The sequence below is a fragment of the Suncus etruscus genome, chromosome 1 (assembly GCF_024139225.1).
Source record: "Suncus etruscus isolate mSunEtr1 chromosome 1, mSunEtr1.pri.cur, whole genome shotgun sequence".
NCBI lineage: Eukaryota > Metazoa > Chordata > Mammalia > Eulipotyphla > Soricidae > Suncus > Suncus etruscus.
The window spans coordinates 96,051,565-96,067,530 of NC_064848.1; the positions used below are offsets into that span (position 1 = coordinate 96,051,565).

The 15,966-nt window shown below is 40.5% G+C and overlaps 1 pseudogene; it reads left to right on the forward strand.

Moving 5' to 3' along the window:
- The first annotated feature begins 13,371 nt into the window (after nt 1-13,371).
- On the forward strand, nt 13,372-14,987 carry LOC126012385 (non-POU domain-containing octamer-binding protein-like; annotated as a pseudogene).
- The last annotated feature ends 979 nt before the right edge of the window (nt 14,988-15,966 follow it).

The following is a 15,966-nucleotide window of genomic DNA, read 5'->3' on the forward strand; positions in this document are numbered from 1 at the left end:
TTTATTTGTAACAATAAACACCCTCGAATAGCTAAAGCAATCATTGGGAAAAAGAATATGGGAGGAATTACTTTCCCCAACTTTAAACTTTACTACAAAGCAATAGTTATCAAAACAGCATGGTATTGGAATAAGGACAGGCCCTCAGATCAGTGGAATAAGCTTGAATACTCAGAGAATGTTCCCCAGACATACAATCACCTAATTTTTGATAAAGGAGCAAAAAATCCTAAATGGACAAAGAAAGCCTCTTCAACAAGTGGTGTTGGCACAACTGGGTAGCCACTTGCAAAAAATTGAACTTAGACCCCCAGCTAACATCATGTACGAAGGTAAAATCCAAATGGATTAAAGACCTCGATATCAGCCCCAAAACCATAAGATATATAGAACAACACGTAGGTAAAACACTCCAGGACATTGAGGCTAAAGGCATCTTCAAGGAAGAAACTGCACTCTCCAAGCAAGTGAAAGCAGAAATTAACAGATGGGAATATATTAAGCTGAGAAGCTTCTGCACCTCAAAGGAAATAGTGCCCAAAATACAAGAGCCACCCACTGAGTGGGAGAAACTATTCACCCAATACCCATCAGATAAGGGGCTAATCTCCAAAATATACAAGGCACTGACAGAACTTTACAAGAAAAAAACATCTAATCCCATCAAAAAATGGGGAGAAGAAATGAACAGACACTTTGACAAAGAAGAAATACAGATGGCCAAAAGACACATGAAAAAGTGCTCCACATCACTAATCATCAGGGAGATGCAAATCAAAACAACGATGAGATACCACCTCACACCACAGAGAATGGCACACATCACAAAGAATGAGAATAAACAGTGTTGGCGGGGATGTGGGGAGAAAGGAACTCTTATCCACTGCTGGTGGGAATGCCGTCTAGTTCAACCTTTATGGAAAGCGATATGGAGATTCCTCCAAAAACTGGAAATCGAGCTCCCATACGATCCAGCTATACCACTCCTAGGAATATACCCTAGGAACACAAAAATACAATACAAAAACCCCTTCCTTACACCTATATTCATTGCAGCTCTATTTACCATAGCAAGACTCTGGAAACAACCAAGATGCCCTTCAACAGACGAATGGCTAAAGAAACTGTGGTACATATACACAATGGAATATTATGCAGCTGTCAGGAGAGATGAAGTCATGAAATTTTCCTATACATGGATGTACACGGAATCTATTATGCTGAGTGAAATAAGTCAGAGAGAGAGAGAAAAACGCAGAATGGTCTCACACATTTATGGGTTTTAAGAAAAATGAAAGACATTCTTGCAATAATAACTTTCAGACACAAAAGAGAAAAGAGCTGGAAGTTCCAGCTCATCTCAGGAAGCTCATCACAAAGTGTGATGAGTTTAGTTGGATAAATAACTACATTTTGAACTGTCCTAATAATGAGAATGTATGAGGGAAATTGAGAACCTGTTTAGAGTACAGGCGGGGGTCGGGTGAGGAGGAGGGAGACTTGGGACATTGGTGATGGGAATGTTGCACTGGTGATGGGTGGTGTTAAGAAAAAAAATATTGTTATTCAATAATGGAATAAAATGTATATACAATATATTATTATATACAATACATTGCATTATAAAAAAAAGCGAAAAAAAGAGAAAAAAGAAAGGGGAAGGAAGGAAAAGGAAAAGAAGGAAGGAAAAGGAAGAAAGGAAGGAAAAGGAAGGAAGGAAAAGGAAGGAAGGAAATGGAAGGAAGGAAAAGGAATAAAGAAAGAAAAAGAAAGAAAGAATGAATGAAAGAAAGAAAGAAAGAAAGAAAGAAAGAAAGAAAGAAAGAAAGAAAGAAAGAAAGAAAGAAAGAAAGAAAGAAAGAAAGAAAGAAAGAAAGAAAGAAAGAAAGAAAGAAAGAAAGAAAGAAAAGAAAAAGAAAGAAAGGAAGGAAGGAAGGAAGGAAGGAAGGAAGGAAGGAAGGAAGAAAGAAAGAAAAGAAAGAAGAAAAAGGGAAGAAAGAAAGAAAAAGAAAAAAGAAAGGAAGAAAGAAAAAGGAAGGAAAGAAGGAAAGAAAGGGAGAAAGAAAGGAAGAAAAAAAAAGAAATACAACATATTATGAGATCATATTATGAACAACTATACTCAGCTAGGATAGAGAACCCAGTAGAAATCGACAGATCTTGGAGAAAAACCCTCTTCCAAGACTGGACAAGGAAGAACTAGAAAGCCTAAACAGACCAATCACCTCAGAGGAAATTGAAGATGTAATTTAAATACTCCCTAAGAACAAAAGCCCAGGCACAGATGGATTTACAGGTGAATTCTACCAAACATTCCGAGAAGATTTACTACCACTTTTCCATAGGCTCTTCCAAACCATAGAAAAAAAACAGGAATCCTCCCTAACTCCTTCTATGAGTCAAATATCACACTCATTCCCAAAGATGGCAAAGACACCACCAAGAAAGAAAACTACAGACCAATCTCACTAATGAACATAGATGCAAAGATACTCAACAAAATCTTAGCAAACCGAATCCAGCACTTCATCAAAAAGATCATACATCATGACCAAGTGGGATTTATACCAGGAATGCAAGGTTGGTTCAACATATGCAAATCAATCAACATTATACATCAAATCAACAACAAGAAAAACAAAAACCACATGATCATATCAATCAATGCAGAGAAGGCGTTTGACAAAATCCAACACTCTTTCATGTTAAAGACACTCAGCAAAATAGGGTTAGAAGGAACCTTCCTCAAGATAGTTACAGCTATCTATGAAAAGCCTACAGCCAACATTATACTTAATGGCGAGAAACTAGAAGCATTCTCACTAAGGTCAGGAACTAGGCAAGGCTGTCCACTCTCTCCACTCTTATTCAATATAACCTTAGAAGTCCTAGCAATAGCTATCCGACAAGAGAAGGGAATCAAAGGAATCCAAATTGAGAAAGAGGAACACAAACTATCTCTATTTGCAGATGATATGATGATATACATCGAAAATCCTAGAGTCCACAGTAAAACTCATAGAAACAATTAACCAATACAGCAAAGTGGCTGGATACAAAGTCAATACACAAAAGACAGTAGCGTTTCTATATACAAACAACGAAGTCGAGGAGAGAGAGATTAAAAATACAATACCATTTAAAATAATATCAAAAAATATCAGGTACCTAGGAATCAACCTTACAAGGGAAGTGAAAGACCTATACCAAGAAAACTTCAAAATGCTTCAGAAAGAAATTGAAGACGATCTAAAAAAATGGAAGAACATCCCATGCTCATGGATAGGTAGAATTAACATAGTCAAAATGACTATCCTACCCAAACTACTATATAGATATAATACAATCCCTATCCAAATCCAGACACCATTCTTTTTTTTTTTTTTTTTTTTTTTTGGTTTTTGGGCCACACCCAGTAACGCTCAGGAGTTACTCCTGGCTATGCACTCAGAAGTTGCTCCTGGCTTTGGGGACCATATGGGACACCGGGGTATCGAACCGAGGTCCGTCCAAGGCTAGCGCAGGCAAGGCAGGCACCTTACCTTTAGTGCCACCGCCCGGCCCAAGACACCATTCTTTAAAGAAATAGAACAATCAATCACAAAATTTATCTGGAACCATAAAAGACCCAGGATAGCCAAACACATACTAAAAAACAGAAAGCTGGGAGGCATCTCCTTACCTAACTTGAAACTATACTATAAAGCCATAGTAATCAAAACAGCATGGTACTGGAACAGAGACAGGACCTCAGACCAGTGGGTCAGAACAGAATTCCCAGACATAAACCCCAAGATATACAGCCAACTAATATTTGATAAAAAGAGGCAAGAGCCTGAAATGGAACAAAGGAAGTCTATTCAACAAATGGTGTTGGTACAACTGGAAAACCACATGTACGAAAGTGAAGATTGACTCATACCTCACCCCTTATACAAAAGTTAACTCAAAATGGATCAAAGACCTTGAAATCAGACCTGAATCTATAGAGTATATCGAGAATAAAATAGGCAGAACACTCGAAGACCTATATATCAAAAAGGTCTTTGAGAATGGAGCACCAATGGCAAGAACGTTAGCATCAAATATAAACAAATGGGACTACATCAAACTAAAAAGCTTCTGCATGGCAAAAGAAACCCTACTTAATGCAAGAAGACAGTTAACAGAATGGGAAAAAATCTTTTCACTTGACATATCAGATAAAGGGCTGATATCTAGAACATACAAAGCACTCAGAAAGCTGAGCCCCCCAAAACTAAATAAAGCCATAAAAAATGGGGAGATGAAATGAATAGACACTTCTCTGAGGAAGACAGAAGGATGGCCAACAAACACATGAAAACATGCTTACCTTCACTCATCATCAGAGAGATCCAAATCAAGACAACAATGAGATACCACCTTACACCAGTGAGGATGGCCCACATCAAAAATACTGAGAACAATCTTTGTTGGCAGGGATGCGGTATGAAGGGAACTCTCATCCACTGCTGGTGGGAATGCCCCCTAGTCCAACACCTATGGAGAACAGTCTGGAGAGTGCTCAAAGAACTCAGAATTGAGCTGCCATTTGACCCAGCAATTGCTCTCCTAGGCATATACCCCCAAGTTGGAAGAACATTCATTCCAAAATACGAGTGCACCCCACTATTTATCGCAGCACTCAGTATAATAGCCAAATCTTGGAACCAACCTCGATGTCCAACAACAGATGAATGGATCATTAAGATGTGGTACATATACACAATGGAATATTACATGGCAGTCAGAAATGATACAATCACAGACTTTGCAGCAACGTGGATGGACCTAGATCATGTTATGTTAAACGAAGTAAGTCAGAAGACAAAAAGATAAACACAGAATGGTAGCACTATTCTGAAGCACCTAGAACATATATTTTATACACAACTAATACCTAACAATCAAATAACAGGGTTTAACAGGGTAGAAACTCCAAACACTGTAATAGTCAAAATATACTTGAGAGCAGTGTCCAAAATACATGAAAAAGGAACAACACAAACTCTTGACTACACAGTATACCACAAAGAAAACAGCAACAACAGAAACAACAGCATAGAGAGAACAGGTATGTAATCAGACTTCTACAACAAAGGCCCACAATAATCCCTTAGAGATCGTATACAGGAACACAAGTATAGAACACCACGGAAAATCACTGACTGCAATGGAAACATACCATAACACTATGTTTTAATGCCTTTATCTTACTATATTTTAAATAACCTCTCAGCTTTTCTATCCACAGGTGCCCTTGGATACAAAGGGCAGACAAAATAAGATGGCAACTTGGGATACCACACGAGATACCATACCTTGCTTGCACTACAAGATGGCCACGAGAAAACTCTTTAACATACACTTTATCTCTAGGTTGTACTTTCTTTTAGGAATTGAAGCACGTGACCAGTCTGACCACCGAAGCAGTAACTGCGACGTACAGACTTAAACTACAGGCACTATTCATCGAACACATTCAACCAAACCAGCATTCCCTTGCTATTCTCTCCTCTCTTCTCACTACTTTCTTTTTTTTTTTTTCATTTTTCTCTTTTCTATTCTTCTCTTTACTTTTGTCCCTTTCTCTTCTCCCTTTCTTTCTAAGGTATTTTCTCTTTTCTCTCCCTTCATGCCCCTCCCATATACCTTCCCCTTTCTCCCCTCCGGAAATACAACTATCCCTTCACCCCTCAATCCCATCTAGATCTCCCATTATATTAAAACTCTTCACCCTCAGTCCTTAATCTATTAGGCATCAAGATCAACCTCCTACCCAACGAACCAGTACCCAGCACCCAGGAGAGGGGACACCCAGTCAAACCCACACCTCGTCTCCTGCAAGAAGACAGTCAACTCCCCTGCAGACTCATGCTGCGAGGCCCTCCCTACCAACTCCCCCTAACGTGGACTGTTCCTTGAAACCGGACCTAGGTCCAAAAGTATCCCCAATGCAAGAAGTCTTCCAAGACCTCCCTGCCGCAAATTTATACCAATCTGAAGAAGGTCAGGGGGTGGGATAGAAAGATGCCTGGGAACCCACACACCACAAGAAAAACCCAAAAGACAATGGGAAAAACTATACTTCCAACATAGGCATAAGACCTGTAATACACCACCTCTTTACCTGCTTTCCCCCAAATGTAAGGTAGTCTTTTGCACCACTTTGGTTCTTGAAAAACTTTGCTAACTCATTTTATTTCTTTTTTTTTTATTTTTATTTATTTTTTTAAATGTCTGTCCTACACATACATCCGTGAGCACATACATTTTTATTCCCTTTTTTTAATTAATTTATTTTTTAAATGTCTGTCCTACAGATACATCTGTGAGCACATACATTTTTATTCCCTTTTTTTATCATTTTTGTTTTTGTTTTTTTAATTTTTTATCTTTATTTAAACACCGTGATTACAAACATGATTATAGTTGTATGATTACAGTCATGTAAAGAACACCCCCCTTCACCGGTGCAACATTCCCACCACCAATTTCCCAGATCTCCCTCCTCCCCCCCCCCCTACACCTGTACTCGAGACAGGCTTTCTACTTCCTTCATTCATTCACATTGTTATGATAGTTTTCAGTGTAGTCATCTCTGCAACTGCACTCATCACTTTATGCGATGAGCTTCATGTCCTGAGCTGCACCTACCAGCCCTCATCTCTCTTGTGTCTGAGATACTGTTAAAAATGTCCTTCATTTTTCTTAAAGCCCATAGATGAGTGAAACCATTCTGCGTCTTTCTCTCTCCCTCTGACTTATTTCACTCAGCATAATAGATTCCATGTACATCCATGTATAGGAAAATTTCATGACTTTATCTCTCCTGATGGCTGCATAGTATTCCATTGTGTATATGTACCACAGTATCTTCAGCCACTCATCTGTTGAAGGGCATCTTGGTTGTTTCCAGAGTCTGGCTATTGTAAATAGCGCTGCAATGAATATAGGAGTAAGGAAGGGATTTTTGTATTGTATTTTTGTATTCCTTGGGTATATTCCTAGTAGTGGTATAGCTGGATCGTATGGAAGCTCAATTTGTGAGATTTTTGTATTGTATTTTTGTGTTCCTTGGGTATATTCCTAGTAGTGGTATAGCTGGATCGTATAAAAGCTCCAGTTTGTGAAGGAATCTCCATATAGCTTTCCATAAAGGTTGTACTAAACGGCATTCCCACCAGCAGTGAAAAAGAGTTCCTTTCTCTCCACATCCCCGCCAGCACTGCTTGTTTTCCTTTTTTGTGATGTGTGACAATCTCAGTGGTGTGAGGTGGTACCTCATAGTACTTTTGATTTGCATCACCCTGACGATTAGTGATGTTGAACATCTTTTCATGTGCCTTTTGGCTATTTGCCTTTCTTCTTTTTCAAAGTGTCTGTTCATTTCTTTTCCCCATTTTTTGATGGGGTTAGTTGTTTTTTTCTTGTATAGTTCTGTCAGTACCTTGTAAATTTTGTATACTAGCCCTTTATCTGATGAGTATTGGGTGAATAATTTCTCCCACTCAGTGGGTGGCCTTTGTATTCTGGGCACTATTTCCTTTGAGATGCAGAAGCTTCTCAGCTTAATATAGTCCCATCTGTTTATCTCTACTTCCACTTGCTTGGAAAGTGCTGTCTCCTCCTTAAAGATGCCTTTAGTCTCAATGTCCTGGAGTGTTTTGCCTATGTGCTGTTCTATATATCTTATGGTTTTAGGGCTGATATCGAGGTCTTTAATCCATTTGGATTTTACCTTTGTACATGGTGTTAGCTGGGGGTCTGAGTTCGCTTTTTTGCAAGTGGCTAACCAGTTGTGCCAACACCACTTGTTGAATAGGCTTTCCCTGCTCCATTTAGGATTTCTTGCTCCTTTATCAAAAACGAGGTGGTTATATGTCTGAGGAACCTTCTCTGAGTACTCAAGCCTATTCCACTGATCTGAGGGTCTGTCTTTATTCCAATACCATGCTATTTTTATAACTATTGTAATACAGCTTAAAATTGGGGAAAGTAATGCCTCCCGTATTCCTTTTCCCAAGGAGTGCTTTAGCTATTCGAGGTTGTTTGTTGTTCTAGATGAATTTCAGAAGTATTTGATCCACTTCTTTGAAGAATGTCATGGGTATCTTCAGAGAAATCGCGTTAGATCTGTACAATGCTTTTGGAAGTATTGCCATTTTAATGATGTTGATCCTGCCAATCCATGAGCATGGTATGTGTTTCCATTTCCACGTGTCCTCTCTTATTTCTTGGAACAGTGTTTTGTAGTTTTCTTTGTATAGATCCTTCACATCTTTAATCAGGTTGACTCCAAGATATTTGAGTTTGTGTGGAAATAATATGAATGGGATTGTTCTCTTAATGTCCATTTCTTCCCTATCATTATTAGTGTATAAAAAGGCCATTGATTTTTTTGTGTTAATTTTGTAGCCTGCCACTTTGCTATATGAATCTTGTATTTCTAGAAGCTTTTTGGTAGAGTCTTTAGGGTTTTCTAAGTAGAGTATCATGTCATCTGCAAACAGTGATAGCTTGACTTCTTCCTTTTCTATCTGGATTCCCTTGAGATCTTTTTCTTGCCTAATTGCTATAGCAAGTACTTCCAGTACTATGTTGAATAGGAGTGGTGAGAGAAGACAGACTTGTCTTCTACCAGAATTTAGAGGGAAGGCTTTTAGTTTTTCTCCACTGAGGATAATATTTGCCACTGGCTTGTGGTAGATGGCCTTCACTATATTGAGAAAGGTTCCTTCCATTCCCATCTTGCTGAGAGTTTTGATCAAGAATGGGTGTTGAACCTTATCAAATGCTTTTACTGCGTGTATTGATATGACCATGTGATTTTTATTTTTTGTTGTTGTTTATGTTCTGTATTATGTTGATAGATTTATGGATGTTAAACCATCCTTGCATTCCTGGGATGAAAGCTACTTGATCATAGTGGATGATCTTCTTAATGAGGCATTGAATCCTATTTGCCAGGATTTTGTTTAGGATCTTTGCATCTGCATTCATCAGTGATATTGGTCTGTAATTTTCTTTTTTTGTAGCATTTCTGTCTGGTTTAGGTATCAAGGTGATATTGGCTTCATAAAAGCTATTTGGAAGTGTTTCCGTTTGTTCAATTTCATGAAAGAGTCTTGCCAGGATTGGTAGTAGTTCCTCTTGGAAAGTTTGAAAGAATTCATTAGTGAATCCATCTGGGCCTGGGCTTTTGTTTTTTGGCAGACATTTGATTACCATTTTTATTTCATCAATGGTGATGGGGGTGTTTAGATATGCTACATCCTCTTCCTTCAACCGTGGAAGATTATGAGTCCAAGAATTTATCCATTTCTTCCAGGTTCTCATTTTTAGTGGCGTAGAGTTTCTCAAAGTAGTTTCTGATTACCCTTGAATCTCTGTCATATCAGTAGTGATCTCTGCTTTTTCATTCCTAATACAAGTTATAAAGTTTCTCTCTCTCTCTTTCTTTGTTAGGGTTGCAAGTGGCCTATCAATCTTGTTTATTTTTTCAAAGAACCAACTTCTGCTTTTGTTGATCTTTTGGATTGTTTTTTGGGTTTCCACTTCGTTGATTTCTGCTCTCAGCTTTGTTATTTCCTTCTGTCTTCCTATTTTTGGGTTCTTTTGTTGAGCAATTTCTAGTTCTATTAGCTGTGTCATTAAGCTACTCAGGTAAGCTCCTTCTTCCTTCCTGATGTGTGCTTGCAAAGCTATAAATTTTCCTCTCAGTACTGCTTTTGCTGTGTCCCATAAGTTCTGATAGTTTGTGCCTTTATTGTCATTTGTTTCCAGGAACCTATTGATTTTCTCCTTGATTTCATCTCGGACCCACTGGTTATTCAGTATGAGGCTGTTTAACTTCCAGGTCTTAAAGTTTTTCTTCTGCGTGCCTTTGGAATTTACATTTAATTTCAGAGCCTTGTGGTCAGTGAAGGTAGTCTGCAAAATTTCTATCCGCTTGATATTATGGAGGTGTGTTTTATGTGCCAACATGTAGTCTATCCTGGAGAATGTCCCATGTACATTGGAGAAGAATGTGTATCCAGGTTTCTGGGGATGGATTGTCCTATATATATCCACTAGGCCTCTTTCTTTCATTTCTCTCCTCAGGTCCAGTATATTCTTGTTGGGTTTCAGTTTTGTTGACCTATCCAGTGTTGACAAAGCCATGTTGAGGTCCCCCACAATTATTGTGTTGTTATTGATATTATTTTTCAGATTTGTAAATAGTTGTATTAAATATTTTGCTGGCCCCTCATTTGATGCATATATGTTTAGGAGAATTATTTTTTCCTGCTCTGCATACCCCTTGATTAATATAAAATGCCCATCTTTGTCCCTTACAACCTTCCTGAGTATAAAGTTTGCATTATCTGATATTAGTATGGCCACTCCAGCTTTTTTATGGGTGTTGTTTGCTTGGATAATTTTTCTCCAGCCTTTTATTTTGAGTCTATGTTTGTTCTGACTATTCAGGTGCGTTTCTTGTAGGCAGCAGAAGGTGTGATTGAGTTTTTTGATCCATTTAGCCACTCTGTGTCTCTTAACTGATACATTTAGTCCATTGACGTTGAGAAAAAGAATTGTCCTGGGATTTAATGCCATCTTTATATCGAAATTTGGTGTGTTTTTTGGTTAGTCTTGTCTTAAATTAGGTCTTTCAGTTTTTCTCTTAAGACTGGTTTGGAGTCTGTAAAGTTTCTGAGCTGCTTTTTTGTCTGTGAAACCATGTATTCTTCTGTCAAATCAGAAAGTGAGTTTTGCTGGGTACAGTATTCTAGGTGAAGCATTTGTTTCATTCAGTCTTGTCACAATATCCCACCACTGCTTTCTGGCATTGAGTGTTTCTGGTGACAGGTCTGCTGTAAATCTCAAGGATGCTTGCTTGAATGTAATTTCCCCTTTTGATCTTGCTGTTTTCAGAATTCTGTCTCTATCTGTGGGATTTGTCATTGTGACTAGGATGTGTCTTGGGGTGGTTTTTCTGGGGTCTCTTATGGTTGGTACTCTTCAGGCATGCAGGATTTGATCGCATATATTCTTTAGCTCTGGAAGTTTCTCTTTAATGATGTTCTTGACCGTTGATTCTTCCTGGGAATTTTCTTCCTGGGTCTCTGTGACTCCAATGATTCTTAAGTTGTTTCTGTTGATCTTATCATAGACTTCTATATTCATCTGTTCCCATTTTTTGACTAATTTTTCTATCGTCTGTTCATTTGCTTTAAATTTTTTTCCAATCTCTCCTGCTGTATGGAATTGTTATGTATCTCATCTTCCACAGCACCAAGTCTATTCTCAGCTTCTGAGACCCTGTCCCAGAGCTTATCCATTTTGTCATTCACTTTGTTTACTGACTTTTTCAGGCCTGTTAGTTGACATTTTATTTCAGTTTGGAGTTTTGTGATTTCTGTCTTCATATTTTCTTGGTTCTTATTAGTGTTCTGCTCAACTCAATGCATGGTTTCTTTGAGTTCATTGAGCATCCTCCATATTCCTAGTCTAAAGTCCTTATCTGTGAGGTTGATTAGTTGGTTGGTCATTATCTGGTCATCAGAATTGTCCTCTTCATTCTCTATGTCTGATGCTGGCCTGCGTTGTTTCCCCATTGTCACACTTGTATTGTGGGTTTTTCTACGTGTTGTGGTGGTATTCATTGGCTACATGATGCAGGCAGCACACTCCTCTGGCTCCGCCCTTTCTAAATGGGCCGACTTGCCTCTAAGGGAGGGGAGTCCTCCGTGTATAAAGCCTCACACAGGATCAAATCTTAGTCTCGAGCACGCAGCAGAGAAGACAGTCCGAGAGAAATGCTTGCTTCTGTGATCCAGCACAGTTCTTAGTGTGCTTTTTCTTCTTGTTGCGATGGTGTTCTTTTCTTAGAAAGAGCACATGGCCGCATAGTGAAGTGGAGCTAAGTGCTTTGCTGGAGTTTCTTTTTGGCCCACTCCCAAGAGTTTCACACAACAGGATAGTAGATAGACACACACAGGCAGCACTCAGAATTTTTCACAGTCGGGCCCCACTGGGCAGGTGTAGTTTTCACTCGCTGGCTGGGTAGCTTCAGAATGTAGTTTTTTGGGGGTTCGCTTCCCAGGGCTCTGAGGAGAGCTTCAAGAATTCAGGAAAGACAGAGAAGCACAGGACAGGGCTCCCTTCAGGACCTCAGTTTCCTCAGAAGAAGCACAGCCAGGTGGAGACTCTGCAGGTAGAGCAATCAGCACTTTGCCAGGCAACCCCACATCCAGCCATTTTTCACTCACTCACTCGCTGGGTAGCTTCAGAATGTAGTTTTTTGGGGGTTCGATTCCCAGGGCTCTGAGGAGAGCTTCAAGTATTCAGGAAAGACAGCGAAGCACAGGACAGGGCTCCCTTCAGGTCCTCAGTTTCCTCAGAAGAAGCACAGCTGGGTGGAGACTCTGCAGGTAGAGCAATCAGCACTCTGCCAGGCAACCCCCACATCCAGCCATTTCTTACTCACTCACTCGCTCGCTGGGTAGGTTCAGAATGTAGTTTTTGGGGGGTTCGCTTCCCAGGGCTCTGAGGAGAGCTTCAAGAATTCATGAAAGACAGAGAAGCACAGGACAGGGCTCCCTTAAGGTCCTCAGTTTCCTCAGAAGAAGCACAGCCGGGTGGAGACTCTGCAGGTAGAGCAATCAGCACTCTGCCTGGCAACCCCCACATCCAGCCATTTCTTACTCACTCACTCGCTCGCTGGGTAGCTTCAGAATGTACTATTTTTGGGGTTCGATTCCCAGGGCTCTGAGTAGAGCTTCAAGAATTCAGGAAAGACAGCGAAGCACAGGACAGGGCTCCCTTCAGGTCCTAAGTTTCCTCAGAAGAAGCACAGCCGGGTGGAGAGACTGCAGGTAGATCAATCAGCACTCTGCCTGGCAGCCCCCACATCAAGCCATTCTTACTCACTCGCTCGCTGGGCAGCTTCAGACTGCAGTATTTTTGGGGTTCACTTCCCAGGGCTCTGAGGAGAGCTTCAAGAATTCAGGAAAGACAGAGAAGCACAGGACAGGGCTCCCTTCAGGTCCTCAGTTTCCTCAGAAGAAGCACAACCGGGTGGAGACTCTGCAGGTAGAGCAATCAGCACTCTGCCAGACAACCCCCACATCCAGCCATTCTTACTCAGGGATCACTCTTGATGGGCTCAAGAGACCTCATGTAGTGCTGGAAATCAAGCTCAGGTCAGCCACAAACAAGGTAAGAACCTTCCCCACCTTGCAATCGATCCAGCCCCCCGAATCCAATTCAAAACTATTTTAAAACTTAAAAAATATGTTTTACAGAACAGGCCGTGTAACGTTGCCATTACTCCGAGGAGAGAACAGACTGTGGAGGGGTGCAAATATGCAGAGCAATAAAACCTTTAACTTGGAGAAGCAAAATCATGCTCCAAAGGAGCATCATCAGCACCAGCAGCCGCAGCCGCAGCAGCAGCTGCCACCACCAGCACCAATACCTGCAAATGGGCAACAAGCCAGCAGCCAGAATGAAGGCTTGACTATTGATCTGAAGAATTTTTGAAAACCAGGAGAGAAGACCTTTACTTAGCGCAGCCGGCCCAGATTTGCCCAGACTGGCTTCTTTTTTCTTCTTTTTTTGTTTTTGTTTTTGGGCCATACCTGGCAGTGCTCAGGGGTTACTCCTGGTTGTCTGCTCAGAAATAGCTCCTGGCAGGCACGGGGGACCATATGGGACACCGGGAGATACGAACCAACCACCTTAGGTTCTGGATCGGCTGCTTGCAAGGCAAACGACGCTGTGCTATCTCTCCGGGCCCCCAGCCTGGCTTCTTTGAGTATGAGTATGCCATGCGCTGGAAGGCACTCATTGAGATGGAGAAACAGCAGCAGGACCAGGTGGACCACAACATCAGGAAGCTCGTGAGAAACTGGAAATGGAGCTTGAGGCTGCTCGTCATGAGCACCAGGTCATGCTAATGAGGCAGGATTTGATGAGACGTCAAGAAGAACTTCGAAGAATGGAAGAGCTACATAATCAAGAAGTGCAAAAACGAAAACAACTGGAACTTAGGCAGGAGGAAGAACATAGGCGCCGTGAGGAAGAGATGCAGAGACAACAGGAAGAAATGATGTGGCGACAGCAGGAAAGATTCAAGGGAAGGAAACCCTTCCCTGATGCGAGAGAACAGGAGCTCCAGATGGGCCAGATGGCTATGGGAGGTGCTATGGGCATAAACAACAGAGGTGCCATGCCTCCTGCTCCTGTACCAGGTGGTACTCCAGCTCCTCCAGGACCTGCCACTATGATGCCAGACGGAACCTTGGGATTGACATCAACAACAACTGAGCGCTTTGGCCAAGCCGCTACAATGGAAGGAATTGGGGCAATTGGCGGAACCCCTACTACATTCAATCGAGCAGCTCCTGGAGCTGAATTTGCTCCAAACAAACGTTGCCCATACTAATAAAATTGTATTGTCTAGTTTCCTAAAACCCTAAAGGAAAGGACCCTTTTTGGACTAGCCAGAATTCTACCCTGGAAAAGAGTTAGGGATTCCTCCCAATAGTTAGGTCTTCCCTGCCTGTAGTACTCTATTTTAGGGAATATGCTGGCGGCAGAGGGCAAGGGAGGGGAGATCATTACAAATCAATTCTATGTGGTATAGTTTTGTGTGGTGCATTCCTGAACTCTCATTTGATTGTTGAGCCTAAGGGGAAAACAATGACAAAATGGATCCAGTTAGAGCCCCGTTAATCTTGATCATTCCATTTGTCCATCGTGTTCTATTTGCTTATTTATACTCTGCAACCACAAAGACACTGCCACATATACCATTAAAACCAAACATTCCCCCATGACCTTAGCCTCATTGCTCCATTCACTCCCAGGTGGGAATTCCAGCAAATGTCCACAGAGGTCACAGACAACATACGTATGGTTCTGTTATATTCCATGTATTGCCCTTTCATGTCCTAATAAAAACATTTCTCTTAAAAAAATTGGGTTTTGCTGTATGGTCAGAGGTAGACTTTATTCTCTCTGATTGTGGTTGTTACAGTCCAACTACAAAGAAGTTAGACAGCAACTCCTAGAAGGGCATTGGATCCCCTAGGTTTAAGAAAGCTACCAAAGCCCTATGTGAAATCTTCTTTAAAATAACATTGGAACACTGACTCACCTCTCTGGGCCTTAATTTCCCAGCAGATTCTGGTCTGGGGAATCTCCAGTAATTAATCGCTCAATAATTAATCATGTCAAGTAGATCTTTATAAAATTGCTTATTATAGAATTGTACTAACTCTCTAAATTTTTTAATCTACCATTATCATATGCAGAAGTCATGAGGTTTTTTTTTCAAGTATTATGAAACCTTGAGTTGCGTCCATGGTAATAACTTTTTTTTTTTTTTTTGGATTTTTGGTCACACCTGGCAGTGCTCAGAGGTTACTCCTGGCTGTCTGCTCAGAAATAGCTCCTGGCAAGCACAGGGACCATATGGGACACCGGGATTCGAACCAACCACCTTTGGTCCTGGATCAGCTGCTTGCAAGGCAAACGCCACTGTGCTATCTCTCCGGGCCCATGGTAATAACTTAAAAAGTTGTAAGAACGTCAGACTTCTCTGAGCTTTGTTACTTATTTGGTGAATGCCAGCATGCTGCTAAATTATCTCTAGAATGCTTTCAAGATTTAGAATATTATTTTCTATGATCACATTCAACATTTATTTTGCTTTTGTTTTGAATCACGAAATTGCTCACCCATACCATAATTCTCAGTTTTCTTCTAGCTTCCCTCAAGAGTAACTTTAGACTCTGTTCTCCACTAGATGTTATATTTACCTTCATCTACCTCATGCTGCTTTGGGATTTGCTTTCAAGTAATTTTCTTTTATTATACTAGCCAAAAATATGTTTTACTTTTTTGTCCTTTATTTCTTTAAAGAAAGTATAGGATAGAACATAAATACTTAAATTT